The sequence below is a fragment of the Canis lupus genome, chromosome 17, assembly GCF_003254725.2.
Source record: "Canis lupus dingo isolate Sandy chromosome 17, ASM325472v2, whole genome shotgun sequence".
NCBI lineage: Eukaryota > Metazoa > Chordata > Mammalia > Carnivora > Canidae > Canis > Canis lupus.
In genome coordinates, this window is record NC_064259.1 from 4,774,361 (window position 1) to 4,787,032 (window position 12,672).

The 12,672-nt window shown below is 43.1% G+C and overlaps 1 long non-coding RNA gene across 1 annotated transcript; it reads right to left on the reverse strand.

The window, feature by feature from the left end:
- Positions 1 to 353: 353 nt before the first annotated feature.
- Positions 354 to 10,132, reverse strand: LOC118351217 (uncharacterized). Its single transcript, XR_004806302.2, has 3 exons — positions 10,084 to 10,132; positions 1,716 to 1,902; positions 354 to 895 (listed from the first exon to the last, which is right to left on the reverse strand). It is a non-coding gene; the product is annotated as an uncharacterized LOC118351217 (long non-coding RNA).
- Positions 10,133 to 12,672: the final 2,540 nt, after the last annotated feature.

Below are 12,672 nucleotides of genomic sequence, written 5' to 3' on the forward strand. Positions count from 1 at the left end.
ACACAACAGTTGCTCTCTTTAAGTTGCTCACACACTGATGAGCTCCTTAGAGGACAGAGACTATTAAACATTTTCACAAATCATCCACTTCTGTACCAGATCTCTTCTAATACTGGATGCCCAATGAATCTTTATTAAATAATCACATTTAATCTCACATAAAAAGGCAACTTCCTGCTATTACATAAGCCATAAAACAAAGGACCCTAGAAAAGACCATCTGGTCTGTGGTTAAAGGATGCTTGCACTGGGCTGTGTAGAAAAGTCATAAGAGTGTAGGTTTTGGGGTCACTCAATCTAGTTCAGATCATGAGTATCCCATATACTAGCTCTATAGCCTTAGAAAACCCAAATATCCATGAGCCAGTTTCCAGGGGATGACATAACCTTCATGAGTGACACCGAGTACTGGCTTTAACACGGCTGGCTGCTTCTTTTGGGTTTCTCTCATGGGTTAGCCTGTTGGAAACAATGCTGCGCTGGTGGGCCTGTGTTCTGAGTGCGTGTCATCCAGGTCATCAGGTCTGTGTCCATTCACATCCACATGGTGACACAGTCACCCACAGAGGTGACTGTGGGTAAACCCACAGAGGCGGTATGGGTCTCTTGAACTTAGAGTCCCCCCCCCGCCTACTCAATGCAAGAGTCCTTCCAATGGGGTCTGTGTAGACACCAGCCCTTACCAAGGGAGGGCTGGGATCCCCCGTCTCTGGCTGCTCTCTGTTTCACTCAGGAAAATGTCCTGTTTGGAAAATTTATTGTTGTTGTCTGCTTTTTTAATTTTATGGAAAGATCTTTCTTGTCATGTCTCCAAATCAGTGCTTACACAGACTTCTAGGGAAGAACAGAATTCTCCCTCTGCTCCATGATAGTCTCTTAGTGACTCAAAATGTTCCTATTAAGATAATTTGGGGAAATTTAGTATATTTCCATTCATCTCTACAGAATCCTCTTCTCCCCTGATCACCGCCTTCCCCCATTAACACATCACTAGTCCCACTCTTAAGTAGGGAAAACAGAACAACACCAAAAATAGCAGGTAACTTTGGCTTTGCAATCTGAGTTTGGTCCCTGCTTGATTTCAGCCAATTCCCTCCATTTTTACATTTTCTCAGGGCTTTTCATTTGCTGACAGCTTGGAAGGCCCGAGATACCAAATCTTAAGTCTTCTTCCTCCACTCCCCACCCCTACCACCTGTCTACTTAAATGGTCCCGAGGCACAGTGAGACTCTAGCGAACTGTGGGACAGAAGGTCCTTGCTGGCCAGGGCACCGGAGCACTCAGAGCTGCCCATCGCCCTGCATGTCCGTCACGAGAACATTCTCTGTTGGCTGTGTCTAAAGAATCTTACTTTGGAAAGGTGATAGCATGTTGGCCCATCAGAGAAGCCATAAATCTCCCTGTACACATAGCAGTAGAATTTCACTGAACAGAAAGAAGAGCTCTTGCCAGGTTGATGTTTCATTTCAACCTGGCCATCTGCGTTCAGGCAGATACTCAGGCTGCCATGCTGCACAGGAAGGCATGCCACTGAAGCCTTCTGAGGCTGTGAATGGCTCATGGCAGTATCTTCCAATACACTGCGGTGGCAGCTCCTCGTTCCCCTAAATTCCCCCCAGAATTAGCCTGAAGTCTTGCTATGCAGTCTTCTTATGCAAATGATGACAGCGAGTCTGCTAGAAACTGTGCATGAGGAAGTGACCTCATTTCTTACCAAGGGTGTAGGCTTTGGAGGCAAGAAGTCCTTGAGATAATTTAGATGCTGGGACACAGCTGATGAGCAAAAGGCTGCTCTGGGCTTCCAAGGAACTGTAGTTCCACCAATTCATGATGGCATCAGAGGTTGCCAAAACTTGACAAGGTCATTCACTGATCGGGCCGGTTCTGGAATGCTAACGGAACTGCAAGAAAGTGTTGTGTTCAGCATTGAGACAACTTTATTCCTGATGAAGTCCTACACTAGCCCATCTCAAGCCCAAGGGAGGTGCCCAGTGGGTCTGCTGGTCCCATGAACCATAGCCCGCCTGGATTGAGCAGAGCTGCTACTCTGAGGGAAGTCTGGCCTGCTGGAGGGACAGCATCGGGAGATGTTTTGGGGACTTGGATGGAAGATGACAAGCATGGAATATAATGGTCCATTCAGCCTCCCACGCAACTTCCTGAAGCAAACAACCACTACATGCCAAATGCACGCTAGTTCTGAAGGGTTTAGGAAGAACTATAAATAAGCCTAAGTTCCAATAATATAGTTGGAATATGCGCATAAAATCACTGAAACGGCGTGAGGCAGGTGTTCTAACAATAAGACGACCAGTACAGAACCATGGCTCAGAATTCCAGGGAGGGACAGTGGTCCCTGAGCTCCAGTGATCAGGGAAGGGGTGGCCCATCTAAGGCCTAAGGGCATGATGTGAATAGAGAAATCTCTGGAAGGGCCAGGCTGGAGTCTGTGCTGGAGTCCTGTGCTCTGCTTTCCTGAATCCTGTGGAGCTGAAGGAGGTGAGCTGTAAGCCGGGCCTTGGTCCTTCTCTCTGGAGCCACCTTGTTTTCAATTGCAAGTGCTTGAAGATTAAGCTAATGAGCTTTCCTGCTGTTGTGGTGGGGAGCCAACGCCTCCTCCCTGGCACCCAGCCCTAGTTATTTTTCTTTCAAATAAAGAAACAGGCTGTCTAACATCAGGTGGAGACCTAGGTGCCTTGCACAGCCTCAGGTTGGAGAACATCTTTGCCTCGGGTGACAGATGGCCCCATCACACTCCATCTCCCAGACCTCTGGCCCCAGCGATACTGCACATATGACACCCTCACTGCTGACACTCTGTCATCCATTCCATTAATGTATGATAGGACTCAATCAGTCCAGCTGCTAGGCCAGCTTCAGAGCAAAGTTGCAGGAAGCAAAGAATACCGCTTGGACGCATCCATGACCTGCTTTCTTCCCCTCCCAGCCAAGACTTTGGGAAGCATCTCTCGGCAGCACAATAATCTTTGAATTCACAGCTGATGATGCTCTGAGTTGACCCGGTGATGCCTTTTTATCGGATCCTGCTCCTCTTTGGAATTCTGGCGTGCTTCATGTTGACTTAAAAATCTCAGCAAAAACACGACTTTGTTTTTGTTTAACGCTACCAAATTTGAAGGAGGTGTGTTTGTGGGTGAGTGTAGGTTTTGAAGGAAAACATTTCCTATTTTTGTGAGATTCTGTATGTCAGGTTTTTAGTCACCATTCTGTTGTTTATTGTGCTCTTTTCATTTTTATTTTCTGCTCTGTTTTGCTCCTTGTCGCTTGGCGCTTGAGAGTGGTGTCAACCGTAGGACTCTAGAATCCTGTCTCTGGTGTAGACCTGCCGCAAAATCACAATGTTGTTGAACAGGAAGTTGTTGCCAAGGCCAAAAGGCACCTAAGGCCAGTGACACCTTGGTAGGACTCCTAATTCTATATGTGCCATTTTAAACACCACATTTCCAGCCTTTCTTTCAGCTCAGTGTGGCGTGTTATCTAAGCTCTGACTCATGGGACGTAAGTGTGTTCTGTGTGGCTTTGGGGTTGTATCCAAGTTTGGGGAGGGGATCCCTTCTGTTCTTCCTCCATCCTGTCCCTGTGTGGGACCAAGGGATGAGCATGGCACCTTAGACAAGCCAGAGCAGTGGTCGGGAGCACCTTGTCCCTGAAGATGGGGAGGAACCACCACATCAATCTGGGACTGCTTCTTTCTCATGAAAGAATTAAGTCATCTGGGCTTAAGCCATAATTTTCTTAGGTTTTATGTTACATGCAAACAAATTTAATCCTAGCTGACATAGCACTAATACTTCAGAGTTACCTTTACCTTCCTGAGGATGTTTTTTGTGCATCACCAACTCCATAAATGCCTGTTCATTAAATGAAAGCAATCAGCTCTTCTCATTTTTCTCAGGATTATTATAGCCCTACAGCGAGAGTAGCTCCTTTGGGGTATTGCTGCCTACCCTCCTTCTTCCAGTGTTCATGAGTGCTCACCATGTTCCAGGTATTGCACTAGCAGCTGATCCTTATACCTGTGGCACGCCGATTTGGTGGGAAAAGATACATGTGCTTTTACAGATTTGGCAAAAGTTAGGAGGGGTCATGTGAGGTTGAGAGTTCAGAGAGGGTCTCACTGAGGTCGTAGCACTGGGACTGGTATCTGGAGGATGAGTAGGGATTAACTTGATGAAGAAGGTGAAAATCTTCAGAGGGAGGGACCACCTCATGCAAAGACTCTGAAGTGAGAAAGAGATGGAGAGAAACCTACAGAGCAGCTGACTCGGGCCAGGATTGCTGAGCACGGAGACGAAAGTGTGTAGTGTGGGGTGTGTGTGTGTGTGTGTGTGTGTGTGTGTGTGTGGCAGAGACAAAGACAGGGGCAGCGGGGATTTGAGGAGACTCAAAGACATGAGGGGAGCTGAGAAGAGAACCTGAGATTGGTGATGACATGGGCAAGATTGCCAGAGTCATGTGGATTATTCAGGTCCAAAGCAGAAGTCCTTGTAAGCCATGAGGCCAGCTTAAGAGTTTGAGGATCATGAGAACCATAGAAAACATTGAAGGGATTAAAATATACCTATTCCAGAATTCTATCTCTGTTGCTACAGTCTGTGGAATACACAGGAGGAAGGCAAGAGTAGGTCAAAGAGGTCACATAGGACATGGCTTCAGCAACTTGGGCCGAGTGCCACTTGTTTGTGCTCACTGGACACTTGGATTCCGATTCTTCACTTGTTTAGCCACCTTTACACTTTTCCTTGTATTTATATTACCATTCTCCATGTCTATAGCTTCCATGCTAATCATCTGGCTTTATGTCCCAGGGCATACCTGTGACAGGTGCTCATTCCCAGTGAACGTCATCATGAGGAGCCACCAATAGCCACTCTTTCCTTGTGTACTCAATAGAATAGGATGTGCTAGCTCCGGGTTCTCCTCAGCCCAGGTGGGTCTCTGAGGCCCTGAGAATATCTGTAGGAGATGCTTGAGGGTCATGTGCATGGACACCAGGGAGTAAATGGGCATGGTGGTTGACTTCTACCCCTTTTTCACCCACTTCAAGACTTTTCTCATTCTCTGCTTCATGGAACATGAGTTTCTGAGTATGATTTTGTTTGAAAAATAACCTACTGATATTATAGATTTAAAAAATACGGCTCTGGAAAGTCAATGTTTGTAGAACACTAATGGGCCATTTGGCATAGCTCACTTTTAAGACCCCATAGATGCCTTCCAAACCCAAGTCCTTCCATGAGGATCATAGTATCCTGGCTGTTCCTCTTCCCAGAAGATCTGCTCAACACCCTGCTGCTCACATATTTACTTCATACCAGGTCTAAACTCGGTTCCTGATTTCAAAGTCCTATATAATCCCTCCCTACAGAATCAAGCAACCTCTAAGTTCTCCAAATTGTAGCTTCCCTCCGATAACATAGAGCTTCCATTTCTCCACTTGCAAGCTACATTCTTCCTTTCTTCTCTTTGTACTTAATTGTCCTCACCTCCTTTCTCTCTGCTACCCAGAACATGCCTAAGCCCCCAATCCAGCTTATATTCTATCTCTTCCATGACAATTCCCATAATTACATTTCCTTTCCGCATTAAATACCACCTGTACAGTAGATGCAACACTATTCATTCTACAGAGTCTTACAACATCTTCTGTCACCATCATAAACTCTGAAGAGTTTCAGTTCTATGCCATCCAGTAGAGTGCTAAGCCAACAGACCATGGTAAGGCAGTGTCCTGACATGAAGGTGGCAGCTGATTTTTGGCCCCTGAGGAGTTTCTTTCCTTTCATTTGCTGCAATATCAAGAGGGAATGAAAATATGTCTCCTTACTTCTGGGGAATATTGGAAGATGAAGTAATTATTCCCTGTCTCAGATGAAGGAGTGGGCTTATGATGGTGAATGATTGAAACTCTGGGTTTAGTGAGTCATCAGGTCTGTTATGAAAGGGCAGGGGGAGGGTGCATGGGTAGAAGGCTTGGAGTGAGGAGATGAAATAAAAGGAGAGGGTATAAACTAGAGGGAGACAGCTGGAAATGGCACAGGAAGGTGGGAGAGAGAAACAAAAGTGGGATTGCAGAAGCCCCAGAGACCTCAAGCTCCCCTTCCTGAAGCTGTCCTGGATGGAGGAGGTCCTGCTCTTCTGGAAGAGCTGATAGTTTGAGCCTGTGCCTGAGTGTGCAAGAGCCTATGGGAGGTGAGGCCTTGCCTCTTGTTGGTACAAGATTTACCTGCACCAGGACCTGCCAGTACAGCCTACAATACCATGCTCTTCCTGTGGGCCTTAGGGAAGGCTTGACTGACACAGGGACCATGTCCACCAACTGCCCAAGCAAAGTGATACACAAGTGCTTGCACACATTTTCTCAGTTCCCATCCAATTACCCCTGAGAATACCTCCCCCAACCCAATCCCCTAGGATGACTGAAGGTTCAAAAATGAAGTGAAGACTCCTAGTAAGGTATTTTTCAGTGGGGAAGCTTTTGCAAGTGAGCTTTGGATGACAACACTAAGAGCAAGAGCCTCCAAGCTGCAACAGCAACATCTCTGTTACAAGTTGATTGGGCTACTTTCAGGAATGATGGCAGCACTGAAATGTGAATTCCTACCTTCTAAGCCCCATGAAATCTGTAATAAGTCATGCCTTCTACCTGGAGTCTCAAGTCACACCTTGTCCTCAGCCAGTCCTGACCAACAAGATGGAGCTTTAGCAAGTTCATCTGCCTAGCCAGGAGGCCCTGAGTCAGTGTTAATGTCAGTTGCCTGGGGTAAGTGAGGGGAATCTTGCCAACCCACTGCTCACTGAGTCATATCTTCCTCTATTCTCCCTCACCTACCAGTCTTTATCTCTGACTTCGTCTCATGTGTGTACCTAGCACCTCAGTACCTGCCCTGATCCCAGGTTCCTCAACTGAGCTTTTGATACGCTGCCTGGCCCTTGTCAAGCTTTTCCCTTGGTATTGGGATCTGCTTACCTGTCCTTAATCTGCAGGATTTACTGCCTGTGACCATTTGCTAGGTTCTGGTCTAGATTCTGAAGACAAGTCAGGAGCAACTGGGTGGCACAGTTGGTTAAGCATCTGCCTTCGGCTCAGGTCATGATCCCAGGGTCCTGCGGTGGAGCCCCATGTCAGGCTCCCTGCTCAGCGGGGAGCCTGCTTCTCCTTCTCCATCTGCCCCATGTCCCTGTTCATGGTTTCTTTCTCAAATAAATTAATGAAATCTTAAAAAATAAAAATAAATAAAGACAAGTCATGGTCCACCTATCTCCTGGGCTCCCTTGGCTGTGTCCCTTCCTATAATATGGTTTCCCTTGAAAACCATGACTACTGTGACCTTATCTCACTTTTTGGACTCAGTGTATTGAATGGGGCCCTTTGAGGTCATTGCTGCAATTGAGTCCTATGTACAGTCTATGATGCTGCCTTCTTTACCAACCCACCAGCCCATGTGTCTCATACCCCCAGATGAAGTCATGACATTCTAGTGGTTAGCTGAACAGAATCTTATTTGCCTTATCTTGAGACATGGTGGGTTCATTTCAGATCAAAAGGGATAGCCTGTTTCATTTTTAGAGCTGTGGCTCTCATCCATTAAATGCACCTGTGTTGAAAAATGGCTGCCCTAATGTAAAATACAATAATTACTTCACTGAAGCAATTGTGTGTCTTCCTGTGGTGAGGATCGTAGCAGTTGGGGGAAATTGTACTGTGACTGGTGGGAACTGGAGCTGAAACAAAGATAGGGAGCATGTGTGGCAACAGCTGGGTATGTACCGCATCACCTGCATGTAGGGGAGTGGAAACAACAGGGGCGGAGGCAGCAAGGTCTTCAGCAGCCACAGACAAGGCAAGGGATTCAGGAAGGAGGGATGTCCCAGGGAACATGCAGAGAAGGCCAAATACCAACCCACTCAACAGCAGTATTAGGAAAAATCTCCTAACCTTATTCAAAAGAGGGCCTGGTGAGTGGCGCCAGCTAATCAATCTGTGCCAGGTGTGCCCCAGCACTGTGTTAGGCACTGTGAGATAATGCAAATGTTTATAAAGCAGAAAGCCTCTGCCTCAAATTCTTTCAATACAGAACCAGTATGTGAAACCATAGTGAAGAGAAGAGAACTGTGCACTGGGGGACTTGGTGAAGTTTATTTCCCAGCACCTGGAAACTGGACCAACCACCTCTTACTCGCATCACTTATACGTCACCAATTGCAGAGTATCCTGATTGCATGATGTTTCCTTTTCCCAGAACCTCAACTCACTCATGTTCAAAATATCAACCAATCCAAAGGTTTCCCCTCCTGGTATCCCAGGTCAAGAATTTCTGAGCCCAACTCATCAGCAATCAAAGCTGCATGCTCACTTCCTTGAATAATAATAATAATAACAACAATAATAATAATACATAAATCATCTATGTTGTTTCTCCTTTGCTATAGTAAATCAATAAAACTAAATTATAACAGTTTCTTGGGTTGAGAAGGTACTTTCTGTGATTTGGAGCTGTGACTCCCCTGACCATGGTACGGACCAGAGCTCTTGATCCACAAGATGTTAACACAAGTTAGCATCTATCAAGACAGCTGATGTCTTTTTTCCTCTTGAGGCTCCTGGACCACAGCAGAGAGATTGGTCACATGCTGGGTTTCTGCTTTGATTTTGTTGAAGCTTCTAACTTTATTTGGTCCTGGGAAAATTAGATTTTACTTGTGGAAATCTTTGCCTCAGTTGGAATTGTTTTCTTAAAATTTCTTGGTGAAATTGTGTTCATTTGACCTGACTTTGGTGGAGCATATTGTTAATAACATTATCTGAAAGGGGATCAGTCAATAGAGAGAACCCCAATAAATGCACTAATGAAAACTGACCCCAAGGACTAAAAAGCTTAAAGTCTTGTCACGTTACTGGTCTTCATTGGACAGACTTTGCCTTGGGTCACCGTCTGGAAACCTTAGGCTGTTTTTCCTCCTTCTATCTGCATTCCTGAGAGTTAATTTAGAAGATGAAACCTCCAAAACTGTCTCTTTCTGCTAGAAAAGACCAATTGTCATGTCTGGTGGTCAGAAACAGCCCACTTCTGGTCAGCTGGCATCAAACATGCGGTTCTAAAGGACACATTCAATCAGCTGCAAACAAAGTTCACCTGATGGTCTTATCGCACATCTTAGCCAGGCTGGATGCGTGTCTCCAATTATGCTTCTTTATATCTCAAATGCTTGCTCATGTCATTAAATGGCACAACTTTTTATCAATTATAATTTCACCAGAGATGATTTAGATAACTTTGATATGACCAGATTGTCCATCTCAGAAGTGCCTCAGAGCAAAAAGACACAGGACAATTCCTGATATTTAATGATCTGTCTTTGTCAGTTGGCATGAGAAATATTCTGAAAGAAATTCAGGTCCAAAAATAGCTTCATAGGGATCCCTGGGTGGCGCAGCGGTTTGGCGCCTGCCTTTGGCCCAGGGCGCGATCCTGGAGACCCGGGATCGAATCCCACATCGGGCTTCCGGTGCATGGAGCCTGCTTCTCCCTCTGCCTATGTCTCTGCCTCTCTCTCTTTCTCTCTCTATGACTATCATAAATAAATAAAAATTAAAACAAACAAACAAACAAACAAACAAAAAACAAAAATAGCTTCATTAAAGGGTACTCTAGGGAGAACTTAATTTCGAGCTTTCAACTTTTTTTTTTTAAGCCTAAAGAAGAATTGTCTTTAACTATTGACCAAAGCCACTGCTTCCTTATAGATATGCTAGTGTTCCAGTTTCAATAATAAACACTACCCCGGGTCTGTCCCCTTCCTCACAGTTGATGAATGCCCCAGGGAGCTGACATCTCTACTGGCTTCAGGCAACCCCTCCTTTCTAGCTGATAGCAGTTACCTAGGCTCCTTTGGTGGAAGAGATACTTTGCCCTTTTACGATACTGACATTCAACTGAGCTGGGAAGCTTTGTTAGTGTATAGTATAGTTAGAGTAAATGATCCCTGCCAGGTTTCTTCCTTGCCTGGATTTCCCTCCAGTTATACCCCAATAATAGCTAACATGAATACAAACTTACTGGTAATCTTGTGCTTAAGGCAGGCCCAAACTTGAATGAAGTAGTATAAAAATCATAGAGGCTTACCTATAAAATAAGAAAGTTTACATATAGTAGTTTACCTATAAAGTAGGAATAATAACAATAGTATCAATTGAACAAGATACCAGTAAAACAACTTAGAACAACATATGGCATCTAACATATTCATCATCATCATCACTATCATTGTCATCACAGTAAGGATGACAGGGAATTTTGTGGATCAGAAAGTTCCATGCAAATGGAACTGGTATTATCCAATTGAGTCACAGATAATAATCTTCCCGGATATCAAATAATGCCATTTCTCTTTCTAAATCAGGCCATTGACAACCTACAGAATGGGAGAAGATATTTGCAAGTGACACATCCAACAAAGGGTTAGTATCCAAAATATGTAAAGAACAGATATAACTCAATAGTCAAGAACAAATAATCTAATTTAAAAATAAGCAGAAGATGTGAATAGATATTTCTTCAGAGAAGACATACAGTTGGCCAACAGACACATGAAAAAATACTCAACATCACTCATTACCAAGGAAATGTAAATCAAAGCTAAAACGAGATATCACTTTGTATCTGTCAGAATGATTAACATCAAAAACACAAGAAACAACAAGTGTTGGGGAAGATGCGGAGGAAAAGGAACTCTTTTTCTTTAAGTAAATTTATTTTTTATTGGTGTTCAATTGAAAAGGAACTCTCTTACACTGTTGATGGGGATGCAAACTTGTGCAGCCACTGTGGAAAATAGTATGGAGTTTTCTCAAAAAATTAAAAATGAGCTACCCTACAATCCAAGAGTCACACTGCTGGGTATTTACCCAATGAATACAAAAGCACTAATTCAAAGGGATACATGCACCCCTATGTTTATTGCAGCATGACTTACAATAGCCAAAGTACAGAAGTAGCCCAAGTGTCCATAGATTGATGAATGGATAAAGAAGATGTGATATATATAAAGTAGAATATTATTTATCCATAAAAAGAATGAAATCTTGGCTTTTGTAAAAAACATGGATGGAGCTAGAAAGTATTATGCTGAGCAAAATAAGGCAGCGAAAGAAAAAAAAACCATATGATCTCACTTGTATGTAGAATTGAAAAAAAAATGAGCAAAGCAAAAAGAGAGAGAGAGAGAGAGAGAGAAACCAAAATACAGACATGTAACTATAGAGAAGAAACTGGTGGTTGCCAGAGGGGAGGGGGGTGAGAAATTGTGGAAGTCAGTGATGGGGATTAAAAAGCATTCTTATCATGATGAAAATAAAGTAAAATTATAAAAAGTAAACTCCTAAAAAAATAAACAAATCAAGACCTTGAAATTCTTCCTTTTGAATTGTGGAAATTGTTCATATCACATTATGTTTTGTTTAGAGTAAGTAATCAGATCCCTAAAGATGCATAAAACTCCTCTGTTGCTATTATTTGAAACATTTAATTTCTTTTAAAATGCATCTTTATTAGAAAGTCACAAATCTGGCTCCCCATACAAATTCAAAATCAGGAATGAAGTTTGCTGGGGGAAAAAAAAAAAAAAACCTTAATGTGTCCAAAGGTGTTTATAACGCTCTTGGATTTGAGCCACATGTGAAATCACTCAGTTTTAGCGATCAAAGGCATTCTGTTCTTGTTTTTGTTTTGTTAACCAATAAACTGGATAAACTTGATATATTCTCTTTACTCTGTGGGCCTCAGTTTCCTCATCTGTATACCAAGGAAATTGGAGATAAATAACTATGGAGTTTAATTCACTCTGATTATTATAAAATTCTATAATTCCACGAAACCTGCTCAGTCTCTAACCTCCAATCAAATCACAATGTGTTCTAATGCCATAGTAACCCAGGTGCACTTCACAGCAATTAAATCAGAGAGCACACAAACAATGCCCAGCTAACAAAGCTGGTATCAACCCAACAGGTGGTTTCTATTAAGACAGATTCTAGATTCTGCATTTAAAGATACAGGCACATTAACTTTTTTTAAAGGCAACACCTTTATAGAACTAATAAATTAAGAATGCAAGAGTTAAATGTCATAATCATCATGAATACATTCGACAGTACCTATCACAACTTTATCTGAGGCTTTAGGGTTAGGGACCAAAGAGCAACCCTTTTGCATTAAGATTAAGAGACCACATGCTTTTGTTTTTTGCCCCAGCTCCATACCTGACATTGAAACACTGATTAAAGAATTGCTGTTATTTCCTTTGAGCTGGAAAAACTGCAATGCTTTGCTTGAAACCTGTTACCTTGATTAATGTATAGGGCTCATCATTGAAAAGCAGCAAAAACATATATTATGCTTCTCTTGATTCTAAATATATGTACTTTTAATTTCTGTATTCAGTCTATGTAACAACTCGCCAGGGAAGAAAATCAAATTACATACTGTACACATAAACCTCAAAAAGTACTGATTACTGATTAGAGAAGGAAAAAAAAAAAAAAACTAGGGTAGAATTGCCGAATGAACCACAAAAAGGCATAGGTCTGAGTCGTTAAGAACTTATTACCATACTGCTGCTCTCAGGGAAATGAAACACATTGATATATT